The 16,132-nt window shown below is 41.8% G+C and overlaps 1 pseudogene; it reads right to left on the bottom strand.

Annotated features, from left to right (window-relative positions):
• Positions 1-5,529: 5,529 nt before the first annotated feature.
• On the bottom strand, positions 5,530-13,589 carry LOC150004562 (armadillo repeat-containing protein 1 pseudogene; annotated as a pseudogene).
• Between the last annotated feature and the right edge of the window lie 2,543 nt (positions 13,590-16,132).

Below are 16,132 nucleotides of genomic sequence, written 5' to 3'. Positions count from 1 at the left end.
CACAGGAACTAATGATGCATATTGGATAATGGTAGGATTTCAGGAATTGTTGGGGAGATGAGATTGCCACCATAACTTGCATCAAGAAGCACAGGCCTTTTTAGAGCCAAAAGCCCTGTGTTCAAATCATGGTTTTTCCACCTGCTTTCTATGTGAATTTGGGGGAATAAGTTAGGTCTCTTAACTGTGTTTTCTCATTAATTACATGTGTGTTGTGAAAACACCTGTCCTACTACCACAAGTGTTTTTGGGTGGCTCTAAGGGAGTGTTCGGCAGCCGTCCGTCTCGAGAGACGATGGTGTAGCTTCTTAAGAGTCTATCTGCACCGCCGAGAATGGTTGTGCAGTCCGACTCGGGAGTGACACGGTATCTGTCTCCTCCCGTGTTGAATCGACATCTTGCGATGACGCTGGAGTGTCCTCTCCAGTGAAGCTGAAGCTACAGAGCCTGGGCAGGGTGATATGGAGGGTCTGCTGTTGCCCATGCAGCAGACCCCCCCCTCTCTTCGCAGCTGAAGGGTCCAAGGGAAAGACAGAGTCAATACAGCTTGGCTTCAGGTGCGCCGCAGGAGTTGCCGGTGTTGACTACAACGTCAAACCGCCTTAGGGACTCCGGCTCCGGATTTTCTGTCGGGGTTTACTCCCTTAGCCTTTCCCCTGAAGAGGTATGCCGCAAGGCAGCAGAGGTTTTTTGGAGTCAGAGTTTTCCTTCTCTGATGTGCCCTGACTGGAAGATCGAACCAGCGACACTTAGCTCGCAGGCCGACGCTCAATCCACGGAGCCAAACCAGCCAGGGAATAAGGGAGTGTATTATAAAGATTATATAGGTATACATAATACAAATGAAGGTTTGTCTTGTCATTGTTGACATTACCTGTTGAAAAATGTCCCACTTTGTTCATAAATTATTTTCTTGATCTTTCATTAAATTTTTGTGTTATTTGACTTTTCTCTAAATTCTTTCCTCTGCCAATGTTAGTCAGCTCTAAAATAAAATACCAAGAGTATACAAACATGTAAATTTTCTGATTTATTAATTATTCTTTAAATTGTATTTATTTTAAATTTTTTAATTGAATAATCTGGGGTAAGGTTGGTAAGGTTGGTAAACTGCCTTCCTTTAAAATGGCAGTTTCACTCCCAGCTGCAATCCTGCTGCCAAGCAACCGGTTTTCACACATCCAAGCCGCACTTCCACTGCTTGACTCTGAACCTCGAGGGGGTCCCACGTGGATGTCCCACAGCCACCACCCTGGAGTCCGAGCGACAGGTGCAGGTGGGCAGAGGCCTAGGAGCAGGGGCGGCAGCCACACTTCAAGTGTCTCTCCACCTCTTCCACATACGAGGAGCCGTCCGTGCACTGGAAGACTTATTTCCACAGCTTGCTGAGGGTGGGCTGACAGCACTGGGGCCCGCAGCCCCCACGACACTCCATGACGGGCACCTTGGAGGCCATGGCACAGGAAGCTAGCCCTTCTGGTGGCGGATCACCTCTCGGACTACCTCCCCCAGGCATGGCTTTTCTGCAGCGGGCACAAGCGGTAAGCATGAGATTGTCCGAAAGTTCAGAGGAGACAGGGAAGATGAGGGTGTGAAGCGAGCAGTAGCTGTGAGCAGCAGAGGTTGAATTAATTGGGGTAAGGTTGGTTAATACAGGTTTCAAGTGTACAACTCTATAACACATCATCTGCATGCTGCATTGTACACTCACCACCCAAAATCAAGTGATTTTCTGCCACCATTTATCCTCTTTTTGCCCTCTTTCACCACTCCTCACAATCCCTTTCCCTCTGCTAGTCACCAACCTGTTGTCTATGTTTGTTTTATTCACCCAGCCTGTGGAACCTTCCTCCCCTCTGAGAGCTGTTACTCTGTTCTTTGAATCTACATCTATTTCTACTTTGTTAGTTTATTTTGTTCATTAGATTTCACGTATGAGTGAAATTATATGGCATTTGCCTTTCTATGACTGGCTTATTTCAGTTAACATAATAATCTCAAGGTCCATGCATCTTGTCCCAAAAGGTAAGGTAAGGTTTCCTTATTTTTTATGTCTGAGTAGTATTCCATTGTGTAAGTGTATCACAGCTTTTTATTCACTCATCTACTAATGGACATTTGGGCTGCTACTAAATCTTGGCTATTGTGAATAACACTACAATGAACATAGGGAGTTCATATATTCTTTCGGATTAGTGTTTCAGGTTTTTTTTTATATATATATTATCAAAAGTGAAATTGCTGGGTCATATGGCAGTTCAATTTTTAATTTTCTCAGGAAACCCTATACTGTTTCCCACAGTGGCTACACCAGTCCGCATTCCCACCAACAGTGCACGAGCGTTCCCTTTTCTCCACATCCTCATCAACATTTGTTATTTATTGATTTATTGGTGATAGTCATTCTTATAAGTATGAGGTGATACTTGCTATAGTTTTAATTCACATTCATCTGCTGGTTAGTGACAATGAGCATATTTTCATATGTGTATGGGTCATCTGTATGTCCTCCTTAGAGAAGTGTCTATTCAGGTTCTTTGCCCATTTTTTAATTGGGTTGTTTGGATTATTTTGGTGTTAAGTTGGATAAGTTCTCTATAAATTTTGAAAATGAACCCCTATCAGGTGTATCATTGGCAAATATCTTCTCCCATTCAGTGGGTTGTCTTTTCCTTTTGTTGATGGTTTCCCATGGGTTTTAACAGCCTTCTCAATTGACAAGACTTATTCTGGGGAGAGTGTGTAGTGATCAGTGAAGTCATTCAGTGAGGACTCTGAATGTGGTGGTGTGACTGGATGAATTGATCCAGGGTTGGTAGAGTTTCAGAACCTAGAGAGAGGTGACAGGGCATGGCAGGCTGTCCTGAAGAATCAGAAGCTGATTGTGGAAGAGTTGGGAGAACATGGGCCTCAGACTGGCCTGAACTTTGTAAGTCAGAGACCATGGGATGAGTCTAATTCTGGGGTTGAAGCCTAATGCTGTTGTGGATAGCAGGCAGGAGCCTAGACTCAGGGTAAACAGGCTCCTGGGAGGGCACTAATGCAAACACTCAGCACTATCACAAAAGAATTAGTCCAGTTAGCAAAATGATTGTCATATTATAGACAATCATATTACCCACCTCTGGAGCTAGGTCACCCAAATTAGAACCTTGCTACCTTGACACCACTTGTTGGTCTGTGACCTTAGGTAAGTTACTTACTGTCTCTGTGTTTCATTTTTCTCATCTGTATAAGGAGGATTATAATAGTAATTACATATAGGATTTTTAAGAGGATTGAGTAGCCAAAATACATGGACATCTCCTCGAAAAACACCTAGAAAATAGTAAGTACTCAGTGACTATCCATAAAAACTAAGCAATGATTAGTTACAGATGTAATTATTTTAACATCAAACCATTTGTTATAGAATAGGGAGTACTTGTAGAGGAACTTCAGAGAGTTTGTGCACTCTGAATTTACATGCATTTTTGTTATGTGCATTTTTCTGGATTCCTATATATTCATCCATGCTTTGATATAATTTCAAGAAAAAGTGGAAGAGCTTTTTATGGCTTGTGTGCTCCAGAGGACCATTTTCCAATGGCCACTTGCTCTCAGTGACTCACTCTTCATGATTTTTTTTACAGTGGGCTTTGTACTCAGAGTTTGAGTCCTGAGTAATATAAGAAACTTATTTTTCCAGAAATAAAATATTTCCCTTTAGTTCTTTGAACCTTAGTTGCTTCATCTGTAAACTGGGGGTGTTGGACTGAGTTATCAGTAAATAACACTGCAAATCTAACATATGTCACAATCCTAACACCAATGACACACTGTTACTAAAATGCTCACTATATCAAGGACATCAGGCAGATTTAAAATAAAAATGTGACCAATACTGCTTTATCAGTTCTCTTTACCATTAAGCAGAGAGTTCAGAGCAATGAGCTCTTGAAACATAGTTGGTCTCTGAGTAGAGAAGCTGTTTCAAGAGCAGCCAGAACAAGGCAACCCAGCTTCTTCTGCAGCAGGGAGGCTTCAGGCTACAGTCATCTCCTAGCCAATGAAGCTGAGGTTTGGGCTGAGCAAAATCTTTGCTAGCCACCCAAGAATATACCATAACCTGAAGTGTGACATCCTTCTCAAAACAAAAGAATCTGGAATAATTTGAGTCTACAATTTATGGCAGATACAGACATCTCTTCTACCAACAGCTTCAGCCTTAAATATTTTCACATACATGGTTTTAATTTTTTGTTGAAAAACCTTTATACATAGCAACAACCATACTTTCTGAGCCCAATAATCTAGAAAGTTTTTCTTTTTTAAATGATGTTTAAATAGAAAATTGGTTGGGATACATGTCCTTAGTCATTTTGTTGAAAAATGAATATTTCAATTATTCTTTTTCTTTATACTTCTATATACCTACATCATCTTTTAAAAAATATATCACAATATATTACTTAGGAGACCATTTTTTGGTTCTTGCTAACAGTTCCAAATATTAGAAAGTAAAATCAATCATACTGCTAGAATGTAGAGGATCAATTATTTTCTAATCCAGATGAAATTTGTGAACCTCATAGTGGCAGGATATTTATATAACTTGAAGAAAAAAGGAAGAAAATTTCTGATTTTAGAATCTTTCTGGTTATCTAACTTATTTAGTCACTCTCAAAATCTTACCATGATTTTATTCTTGGCTAATATCACTGACCTAAATATTTCTAGGTAGCAGATTGTTCTGTCTCAGACATGAAATGCAAGGTGCTTTTCCTTGACTATCTGAGTCATGAGCCATGTAAAATCTTTTCTGAAGCTCATCTAAGACCATAAATGGTGCTCATCTCTGACTTGTATGGAGTGTGTGTTTGCCTCTCTTTTGACCTCTGTCCTTGTTAGAGTCAGGATCTCATTCTTTTTTCTCATTATCACTAATAATATCCTTCCTTTACTAGTGAATATCAATAATAGGCCGACAGCCAGGGCCTGGGTAAACAGACGACATGGACAGTTAACTGGTGCCCTAAGAGAAGCACATATTTTTTTTTTAGTTTTGGGGGTGAAAACAAGAAAACATAGTCTTTAACAACATAAGGAGTACACAGAAATAAGAAATTACCAGATTAAAAAATGGGTACTGGTTGTCTTGGTTAATTTTCTTCCCTTGCCTCTGCCAAGACAATGGGTCAGGTGCAAAGGGAAAGTTGCCTCTAAAGACTTTGGAAATTTTTCTAAGTAGCGTTCAAAGTAATTTTCCTTTCCCCACATCTAGGGACCCATGTACGCACAAGGCCACTATCCCCTCCAGCACTACAAGTAGCATTTTATAGTGCATATTATGAGAGGTGGACATGCAGTTATGTCTATTTGCATCTATACTTCAGCATTGAATAGGTCATAATGAACAGAATTAGAACAGTGAAGATCAAGATGTGATAACTTAAGGGTTGCGTGTTGAGCAATTGAGAAGCAGAAACAAAAATTGTTTGCAGTAAGCAAACTTTTTATTATAACTTATTGCAAATTCCACTTGACAGTTCACCACAATGAAAAACTGGCTCCTTGTTCATTCACATAGTTCTTGGACTCCAGATTGAAGTCACCAGTAAAATGAGCCGTTCTCAGCCAGCTAGCCCCAGTCTCTGGGTGGGAACAGACCCGGGACACTGCTTTTTCATGCTCTTCTGTGGTGCTCTGTGTTCTGTTCTACTTCTGCAGCCATATCCTGGAATGGGACCAGCATCTCTTCTCCACTTTTACTTCCCACAACTTGCTGAGCCTTCATAACCTTGGTTGACGCTATTGCTGATGCCAAAGCCTCTGCTTTCAGATCTAAATGGATTCGTACCACACATCTTTGAACAGCCATTTGAAAAGTAAAGCTAATAATGCCTTTAATTTTTAACAAAGCCTCTTCACATTGATTTCTCTGAGACATATCATCAACACCATCTATGAAAATCCCTATTTTGGCATGTTTGTTTGTAGTTTTCAGAAGAAATCTGAGCTTTCTTTCAACATGAATTCATTTCATTGAAACTATCACTATCTGCTGTGTTGGAAGATTGAAGAATGCCATGGATTTCAGAGATCAGAAGTTTTGTTTCTCCTGGAGGTATAGTCCTTTCAATCCTTCATTCTGAGACCTAGCTCTTCCAAATTCTGTATGTTCTTAAGTGAAGGAATCTATTAAATTACTCATTCTAGTCTTTTCTTTGCTCCTCCCCAATGAGGAGAAATACTGATTTGATAATCATATTCTAGGAAATTGTCAGAATTCTACTTAGAAGTGGAATTCCTGAAATGAAACCCAAATAGTTTAGAAAAATGGGCTGCTCCCTGGGGCCCAGCCTGTCACAGACTTCCAACCAGCAGGGTCTACGGTGCTGTGGATGAAATTAATAAATGCACAGTGACTGGAAGAATCCTGTGGAGAAGAGGGGACAAAACTGCCTACTTTATAGAGGAGAAAGCGCAGTTTGCCCTGTTTTAACAGGCTTTTATTGATTCTTTAGGTGGATTACACCAAGAAAGTTGTGAATCATTGTGCCAATCATTGCCTTATATGATTATTATTTTTTATACAACAGAGAAAAGAATGTTACACATGCATGAATGATAAGTATAACTTGTCTAGCCACATCTTGTTCTTAGAAATTGGCCCAGAATAGGCCCTAAGAAATTGATTCAAGGTTACACACTGAACATCTGTTGTTCTTAGCCCAGGATGAGGGGGTCCTTTAGCAGAAAGCAAGCTTATTAGCTATTATAGAAATACAGGCCTGGTTCCCCATGGGAAAACCAGTGTGTGGAGTGGATTTTGTGTGCCACCACACTCCCAGTTGTTTTCCAATCTGGGGCTGAGCTTCATTTGCCACCACCAAGCACCCTGGCTTCCCATACCAGCCCACTTTGCCAGAGTTTCCTTTTCTTGAATTTCAGGTAAAAGTTCCACCTACCAATTGGCCTTTTGAAAAATTCAACATAGTTTTGTTTAAGCAAGACCTGTGATTGTGTTAGAATTGAAGTGAGATTACAATGTCACCTTATGACCAGGGAAACTCCAAAATATCTGAACTCAGTCTCAAGACATAGAAATACCTCCTCGTATGGTCTCTGAGAGAATGGCAAGGAAAGCTAGCATAACAATAAATTGTTAGGTGGAACTTTTACTGGAAATCAAAATAGTCTATATGGTCAGGTTGGATCCTAAGTCCACAGGAATCTGCCAGGCACGAGGACCACTGGGGTGGACTTGGTGTTTGGGTCTGAAGCAGTGGCCTTATGCTGGCCAGGAGCCTCAGTCCTTGGGAGCCTTCCTGGACCTGGATGGCTCATTTCATACTGCTCTTAGCTGTGGGTCAAACTGTGGGTATCATGGAATACACCCTCCCTCTTTGAACTTCAAATTACCTTCTACTTTCAATATTGACTGATTTTTTCCTGAAGGCTATATAAATGAGTCCTGCCTTCAGGGTAGTCATAGATTATGGGAAGGCACAGAAATTATACACAATCAGCTATATCACAAGGAATGCTATGGTAAATGCCATCAAAGAGCATTTGACAACAGAAGCCTATAGGGACCTAGTTCTGACCTGCAGATCATGGAAGAGATGGTAGAACTGGAGTAATATATGGTAGTCTGAGGAGGATGGTCATAGGTAAATTTTGTGGGGAAGGGTTTCCAAGTAAAGAAAGTAGAGATAAAAACATAGATGTAGGAAAAAATTTTTTGGAAGATGACAAGTAGTCTGAACTGGTTGGATTTGGGCAGCTGAAGAAGGACACTGGACATTTATATTAGAGTTAATGTTGGATGTAAGGAATTTGTACATTATTGTGTGGCTAAAAGAGTGTTCTTGCACAGGGGGATGTGGTGATCAATTTGTCGTTTAAGGAGAACAGCTCAGGAAGCAGGGGAAGGTATAAATTGTGTGGACAGATGAAGAGCTTCTTTGGGATCTGCTGTATCAACCCTGTTGAAGGTAACAGGAGCTTTCCCCAGGACATAAGTGAGAGAAATAGAAAGGTGAGACAGCTTTGGAGACTGTGGGGATGGGTTACTTATTTATTTATTTTTATGCTTGGTGTCTAATACCCTTGCAGGATATTAGTGATCACTGTATAATTAAAGTCATAAATATAAAACATATATGGAATAAAAATACTTAATAGGCACATTAAAAAGGAAAAAAGAAGCATGTAAATTTAATTTTAATAATTTTAAACTCAAAATATCAAAAGCAATGATTTCAACATGTAATCAATATAACAATTCTTTGTATATATATATTTTTTCTAATATAACAATTCTGACCTTATTTTTCTCACCAAGTCTGTGGAGTCCAGTGTGTACTTTATACTTCACACAGCTCAGTTAGAACTAACTAAGGACGTGTACTAGTGAGTGGCTAGTGACTAATCTATTTTTGCTAATCTGCTATATATTCAGATGGACTTCACTTGATCCCATTGCGTCATGTTAATTGGTTTCAGTAATGATGAGCTCCTAGAAGGGTGGCCTGGTTTTGCTGAAGTTCACACCTCCCATGTGGCAGTTTTTAACAGAAGTTAAGCCCTCAGAGAATGAATGTTATATAGGTGAAGCAGAGGATGCTGATTTGGGGCCTGATCTTCTGTTTGGAAGTCGACATATGGATTTAGGTGTGGAGACAAAAGAGAAAGTTTATGCTTCTTAGCCTGACTTCTTAGTCTGATTCAGTTCTGACTTAGGAAACTGAGTTTCCCCACTACCCCCACTGAAGCCAATGTGACTGAGAAAAGCAAGGGGTGTTAGTTTCATCCCCATATTTATATAAAGTATCAGATGAGGAATCAATATGGATAAAGTTGTTTGGACCACTGATTAGACAACCATTAAAAGAACTTATCGGAGACTTCCGGCCAAGATGGAGGCTTAGACGGACACGCTAGGTCTCCCTCTACAACTAGAGAGGAATACAACTACTTCAAAACAAAGGATAACTAGAAATTCCAGAAAATAAAACTACACGAAAGCCCAACATATGAAGTTATAAACCAGCGGCGCCCTTTGGGCAGGTAAGAGCAAAAGAGGGCGGCGCTGTTTGCGGTCGCACCTGGGACAGCGGCGGGGAGAACAATCCCGGCTGCAGTCGAACCCCCAGCAGCTCGCGACCCCAACGCTGGGGAAAGCAGCCACCACATCGCCTTGAACAGTGAGGCCCAGGGGGGGCAGGAGGACGGATCCCGGTCTCCTAGCGGAATAACTGTGTGAATCCATCTTGGACCCCCGCCCCCAAAGAAAGCGCCACAGGGCTGCGAAATAGGTCGCGGACAGGCATCGGTCGCTGGATTGTGATGACAAAGCACCACGGCACAACAAGAAAGGCTGCCGAACGGCGCCGGTCGCTGGGTCATTATGAGTACACAGGCACTGCCCCCTACAGCCGGCCCAAGAAAACAAAACGCATCTGTCAAAATGAGGCAGACAACTATAGAAATCCCGGTGGCACAGCTCACCAGGCAACAGATGGAGAACCTGACAGATGAACAGATAAGAAACCTGTCAGATGCTCAGTTCTGGGCCATTGTTATCAGGTGGCTTACAGAATTCACAAAAGATCTGGAAAAAGATGAGAAAGAAGCGAAAAACACTCATAACGAAAGGAACAAAACCACATACGAGACAGATGGTGAGGAAAAAAAATCCAGGGTTCATTTCAACAAACTGGAATATGGAGAAGGAACAAGCAGTCAACCAATGCAGCGAGAGGAAATTGGAAGCAACGATGAGAGGATCAGAAACCTCTGGGACAGCTATAAAAGGCCCAACATAAGAATCATTGGTTTGCCAGAGAGCGAGGAAGATGAACTAGAACTTGAAAAATTGAGTGAAAATATAATAAAGGAGAACTTCCCAGACTTGGGGAAGGAAATAGACTTACAGGTCCAGGAAGCACAGAGAGTTCCAAAAAAACTGGACCCAGGGAGAACCACTCCAAGACACATTGTAATCAAAATGTCAAAAATTAAAGATAAAGAGAGAATCTTAAAAGCAGCAAGAGAGAAGAAAAGAATTATGTACAAAGGGGTCCCAATTAGACTATCAGCTGACTTCTCAAGGGAGACCCTGCAGGCAAGAAGGGACTGGCAAGAAATATTCAAAGTAATGAAAATCCAAAACCTACAACCACGAATACTCTATCCAGCGAAATTGTCATTCAGAATAGAAGGACAGAGAAAGTGTTTCCAGGACAAAATAAAACTGAAGGAGTTCATTAGATCCAAACCACTGTTATATGAGATGTTAAAGGGACTGGTTTAGAAAAAGGAGGATCAAGACAATGAACACTAAAATGAAAACTGCATCACAAGAAACAACAGAAGCTAGGGAATTGAAACAAAGGCAAACTAAACAGGCAATGAGAGTGGAAAAAGAACTATAGGTATGGGGAACATATTGGGGGGAGGTCAACAGGGAGGGGGAATGGGGAGAGGGAGGGAGATGATATAGGAATTAAGGATCATGGTAGGAGGGAATGGAATAGACAGAGAGAGGTTGAGAAGAACTGTATGCACAACTAATGGACATGATCTAAAAGGGGGGGACAACTGGAGGGAGGGGGGCCACCGGGTGGAGGGGAGCAGAGGGAAGGGAAATTGGCACAAATGTAATATTATAATCAATAAAACACATTAAAAAAAAAAGAACTTATCATTTTCACTATGTTAAAAAAGAGCCTCATTGCTGAAATGTATTTCTCTGTAAAAAGTCCCATTAATCCTTCCCTGTTTTTGAAATGTTTCCCTTTAACATCATGCAACTGGTTTCCTCTCTTTTCCCCCTATTTTATTAATCAAGTTTGTTATTTTTGTTAAGTTTTGACATCTTAAAAATCATCTGGCTTGGGAGAGGCTGCTCCTCCCAGGGCTAGGCAGTTTTTAGAGATGGCAAAGGGCTTAGCAAGGAGCATATCTTTCATATGCAGGCAACAAACTCTGAGTTTATACTCCCAACAATCCCCTTTATTAATTTATACACCAGGCCAAAATTTCCTCTGCCCTAAATCACCCCAGAAACAGGTCCCAGGGAACTAGAGACTGCTCTGATAGCTCAACACCTGCCACAGTTATTCATAGTGGCCAGTCCTAACTTATTGCCCTAGACTGCCTTGCTTTTCCAGTACAAAGTCCAATAAAGGCTCTGGCCTGGGCTTTCCCCTGGCTCCTGATGCCCCTGACCAACAGAACACTTACCATGTTGGCTACCCACATGGCCCTGGATGGAGTGCTTCCTTCTCTTGAGAGATTCAAATAATACACTCCTTCAATAGCGCTGGCATCTCTGTGTTGTCTCTCACCTACTTCCATAAATTAAAATCCCAAAAGCCCAAACGTGACACATGTCTGCTTCTCTCTGTTATTTTATACTTTAGTCTTTTTGAAAACTTTCTTACCAGAGGTGAATTTAGAATCCAGGCTTGCACAGTGAGGAGGAGGACCTTCAAGGGCATGGGTAACTGAACCAATAAGAGGTATGTTTGATGAGAAAAAAGGCAGTACACACTATGTAAACATTCTTATAAAGTACACTCTGGAGGTATCCAAATACTAGAATATGCTTATGTATCTGGTACATGCTGAGTGGTTTACCTGTCCCATCTCATTTAATTATCCTCAATACACCAATGAGATGCAGAAAGGTAAGTAACTTGCTCAAGGTCACACACCAGGGAACTGGATTTGAACCCAAAGCCTTCTAATGAACCATGCTCTCATACCTACACTATAGTCTCCCTTTATAGAAGACCTAACATCATGAAGAAAAGAGTTAAACTAAACATACTTGGGGGCTGCAACATCAGTAATGTTTTCTGATTCTGGATGCTTCTTAGATGACATTTTTTAGACATAATATTCTGGAATAAAGAATATGGGAAAAATCATAGATTTTATTTAGCAATGAACCAGAGTATGGGGAAAAGTAATTTGGGGTCACATGGAAGGCAGTGACAGACATGGAGAGCCCAGAGGTGTTTCTCCTTTTGGGGAAAGAAACAGTTTAGGCTCCAGGGTCCAAGGAAAATTATGGCCATAGTAGGAAGAAGTCTGTATAGATAAGACAGACCTAAGTAGCTTCCTAAACTGGTTGAAAGAAAAAGAAATGACAAATCTCAGCTTTTTTTTTTTTTTACCAACTTATGACTCCATGGTCTAATTTATTAATTTTCTCTAATCTATTATATTAATGCTATAACTCAGTCTGTATTTAGGAATTTTTCATGGAGACAGAGACTCTGATACTTTATATTAAGAAATATAATTTGGGGGAGAGAAGAAGATGGGGGAGGAGTGAGGGGAGGCTGCACTTACTTGATCCTGAGCCTCTCAGTAGTTTGGACTAATTGCATACAGAACATCTCAGTTAACATCTGAATACTGGGAGGAGTTGAGCCTTGGCACTGCTGGATCAGAGAAGACCGCCTGGGAGTGACCTGTTTGGTGAGGATAGTGGAGGAGAAATGGACGAGATGGGATCTCTAACTGGGTTGGCTTCCTGAACTGTGGCTGGTAGTACAAAAAGACTTTTTAGTGACCCCAAGTTTCTCCAGAGAGGAATTGGGAGGAGAGCGGGGCACTGCCTGCTGGCAGAGCCAGGAGTGGGCCAGGTGGCATCTGGCGCTGAGAGGCAAGAAACAGCATACTGCTGTGTATGTATGAATGTGTGTTTTCCTTTTTCTTTTACTCTTTTATTTTTTGCAGAGAGGGGAGGAGAGGTTAGGGGTGGGATGAGATTCTTGAGGAGCGCAGGTGCGGAAGCACACTCGCCCACTCCCCAACCCTCCACCTGGGTTGCGGGAGCATGCACCGGTAGATGCCCCGGCCACCTGACCAGGCTTCCAACCAACTCGCCAGCCACCCTGCCCAGGTGCCCCTCTGGCCCACCCCAACAGGCACAAAATCAACATGCCAGCCACCAGGCACAGACACCCACTTCTGCTGTGCTCAGGTACCTTTGGTCCCACCCCAATGGGCACAAAATCAACTCACTGGGTGCCAGGATCTGTGTGCAGGCACACCTGGCCCGCCCCAATAGGCGCCAAACCAACACGCCGGCTGCTTGCCCAGGTGCTACTTGGGTACGCCCCAGGGGGCGTAAGAACTACGGGCCAGCTGTCGCTCACAAATGCCTACCTCCACCGCACACAGGTGCCCATGGTCCCGCCCCAACGTGTGAAAAACCAACTCCCCAGGCATGGCACAATGGGCGTGAGGCTAGCGCGCCAGCCACCATGCTCAAGGACCCCCGGTCCAACCCAATAGGTGCCAAATGAACACTGGCCATGCATGGGTGACACCTGAGCGTGACCCAATGGGTGCAAGGCTAGCGTGCCCAGCGCTGCGCCCAGGCACCTCTGGCCCACCCCAGTAGGCACCAAACCAACGTACCAGACATCGCACACAGGTGCCACCTGGTCACACCCCAGCAAGCACAAGATCAGTGGGCTGGTCACCACGCATAGGTGCCCACTGCCACTGCACACAGGTGCCCGTAGCCCTGCCCCAACAGGCACAAAACCAACTGGCCAGCCACCACACACAGGCACAGGCATCACCCAGACCCGCCCCAATGGGCATGAAACCAATGTGCCAGCCACCACAAAAGGCCCACAACAAACCCGCCCACCATTGAGTAGAGGCTTCCCTCTCCACCAGAACAGGAGAACAGCCAGTCTGCCTTGGATCCACACGCCCTGATGAGCAATGGATCAATCCACCCCTGGACTTCACGAGGGGATGCACTCGCCCCTGGCATAGGAGAAAGGACAGTAAAATGAACTAGAGGCACTTTGTAATAAATTTTGAATGCTGGCTATTGAGAAATAGCTGGGAGAACAGCGGACTACGTCTCAGTACAGAAGCATCCCAAGTGCTATGGGAGAAATCACTTAAACAGACAGGTTCCCCCAAGTAGCATCAACTGGAGATGGCAGCTCAACAACTGTATACAAGAAGTTCACACCATAAAGGGGGAAAATAAAAGCAGATCAATCTAAGAAGCAGAAACAAGACAAGTGCCCAAAATGGGGAGGCAGAATAACAACCCACCAAACAGAAACAACACTCCACCAAAAAGAGAGGAGAAATTCCCAGAAAGAGGGATAGATGACATAGAAGCAAGCAAGATATCAGATATGGAATTCAAAACAATAATAATGAGAAAGCTCAATGAACTTGAGAAACTCAAATAAAACTATAATGAACTCCAGGGGAACTATAAAGAACTCCAGGGAAGCTACAATGAACTTACTGAGAACTACACCAGCATAAAAAAGGACATAAAAACTATCAACAAGAACCAGGAAGAAATGAAGAATACAATTTCTGAACTGAAGAACACAGTACAATCGATCAAAAGCAGGCTAAATGAAGCAGAGGATTGGATCAGTGAGTTAGAGGACAACGTAGAAAAAATTCCTAGACAATGCAACAAAACAAACAAAACTAAAAAACAGTGAAGAGGGTTTAAGAGAGCTGCAGGGACAATGAGATGAAACAACATTAGAATCATAGGGATACAAAAAGAAGAAGAAGAGGAGCAAGGTATAGAAAACCTGATTGAAAAAGTAATGAGAAAAAATTTCCTAACTTAATGAGAGAAAAAGTCATGCAAGTCCAGGAAGCACAGAGGGTCCCAGTGAAAATGAATCCCAAAAGGCCCATGCCAAGACACATCATAATTAAAATGGCAACACTTAAAGACAAACTGAGAATCCTAAAAGCAGCAAGAGAAAAACATCAAATAACATACAAGGGAGCTTCAATAAGACTATCAGCTGATTTCTCAGCAGAACACTACAAGCCAGAAGGGAATGGCAAAAAATATGTCAAGCAATAAAAAACGAAGGCCTACAACCAAGACTACTCAACCCAGCAAGGCTCTCTTTCAAAATGGAAGTGAAATAATGAGTTTCCCAGACAAAGGAAGACTAAAAGAATACATCTCCACAAAACCAGCATTGAAAGAGATGCTAAAGAGAATGCTGTAAGAAAAAGAAGAAAAAGAGAGAAGGAGAAGAACACAGGTACAAAAGGAAATGAATAAATACCTGTCAACAATAACCTTAAATGTAAATGGATTAACTCCTCCAATCAAAAGACATAGGGTAGTAAAATGGATATGAGGACAAGACCCACATATATGGTGTCTACAGGAAACACACCTCAAAACAAAAGATTTACACAGACTGAAATTGAAGGGATGGTAAAATTATTCCAAACAAAAGGCATTAAAAAAAAGCTGGGGTAGCAATACTTATATCAGAAAAAACAGATTTCACAACAAAGGCCAAAAAAGAGACATAGAAAGGCATTTCATAATACTTAAGAGAAGAGTCCATTAGAAGATATAACCCTGGTAAATATATATGCACCCAACATAGGAGCACCCAAATATATAAGGAAAATCTTGGAAGACTACAAGAAGGATATCAAAAGCAACACACTCATATTAGGGGACTTTATCACCCAATTGTCAGCAATGGACAGATCTTTAAAGCAAAGAAACAACAAGGATATTGAGGCACTGAACAGCCCTCTAGATCAAATGGACTTAGTAAATATACATAGAACTTTTCACCCCAAAGAAGCAAAATATCAATTCTTTTCAAATTCACATGGGACATTTTCAAAGATAAACTACATGGTAGGACACAAAACAAGCCTCAACAAATTCAAGAAAATGGAAATTATATCAAGAATCTTCTCAGACCACAATGTCTTGACAGTAGAAATCAACCTCAAGGAGAAAACTCAAAAACATTCAAACTCATGGAGAATGAATAACATGCTATTAAGTAGTGAATGTGTTAACAATGACATCAAAGAAGAAATCAAGAAATTTCTAGAAACTAATGATAATGAACACAAAACAGCCCCAAACTTATGGGACACAGCAAAAGCAGTCCTAGAGGGAAATTCATACCAATACAGTTATATCTGAAAAGGTTAGAAGAATCTCAAATAAAAATTCTAACCCTAAAACTACAAGAACTAGAACAACAACAACAACAACGAACAAAGCCTAGGGCAAGAAGAAGGTAAGAAATCATCAAGATCAGAGCAGAATTAAATGACACAGAGACCAAACAAACAA

Source organism: Furipterus horrens, unplaced genomic scaffold (assembly GCF_987537825.1).
Source record: "Furipterus horrens unplaced genomic scaffold, mFurHor1.1.pri manual_scaffold_7, whole genome shotgun sequence".
Taxonomy (NCBI): Eukaryota; Metazoa; Chordata; class Mammalia; order Chiroptera; family Furipteridae; genus Furipterus; species Furipterus horrens.
The sequence above is the reverse complement of the archived record's forward strand: the minus strand, read 5'-3'. Positions and strand labels throughout refer to the sequence as shown.